This window comes from Pseudophryne corroboree, chromosome 3 (genome assembly GCF_028390025.1).
Source record: "Pseudophryne corroboree isolate aPseCor3 chromosome 3, aPseCor3.hap2, whole genome shotgun sequence".
NCBI classification, from domain to species: domain Eukaryota; kingdom Metazoa; phylum Chordata; class Amphibia; order Anura; family Myobatrachidae; genus Pseudophryne; species Pseudophryne corroboree.
In genome coordinates this window covers 72,312,453-72,313,129 of record NC_086446.1, presented here as the reverse complement: position 1 = coordinate 72,313,129, position 677 = coordinate 72,312,453, and the positions used below count along the sequence as shown (strand labels likewise).

The 677-nt window shown below is 43.3% G+C and overlaps 1 pseudogene; it reads left to right on the top strand.

The window, feature by feature from the left end:
• Positions 1-352: 352 nt before the first annotated feature.
• On the top strand, positions 353-471 carry LOC134898080 (5S ribosomal RNA; annotated as a pseudogene).
• Positions 472-677: the final 206 nt, after the last annotated feature.

The following is a 677-nucleotide window of genomic DNA, read 5'->3' as shown; positions in this document are numbered from 1 at the left end:
CTGTTAATTGTTTACAGTCAGCCTCTCCCACACATTTGGTATTATTGGCATCACAGGTACTGTTTAGCACCTTGTAATTGGAGGGCTTGTCTTAAATAAGCTATCTGCAGGGCAACTGTCCAGCTCATTGATTTCTGATCTGTTCAGCAAACAATCAGAGACCATCACTGTTCTCTCCTCACTTTTCCCACTTTTTCTGATTTCAGGACTCTCACCATTGATTCAGGGTGACCATCCCTGTCTAACATTGGCAGCAGATCCCCTATTTTCCTCTCCTACCTACATCTACTCTTTTTCTTCCTCATTCGTGAACTCTCATCAGTGATTCCTGAGCTCTCGATTACAATATTCATTCTACTTTCATACCACACTGGCAACGCCCGAATCCTTCCGATCTTGGAAGCTAAGCAGTGTTGGGCTGGGTTAGTACTCAAGTGGGAGACTCTTGAGGAATACTCAGTTCAGTAGAAATCCGTGGACGGTTCTTGCTCAGCGTCTAACACTGACAGCAGATTCATCTTGCTCACCTCAGCCTTTTCTATTCTCTATATACCCACAAGAGATGTAGCTGACTCATCAACCTAATACAGGAAAACATTTGATATATATATACCTATAGGTATTCTTTCAGGCCTCCAGCTCTTATCTTTTGCATTTTTGAACCCAGGCAGCCCTGA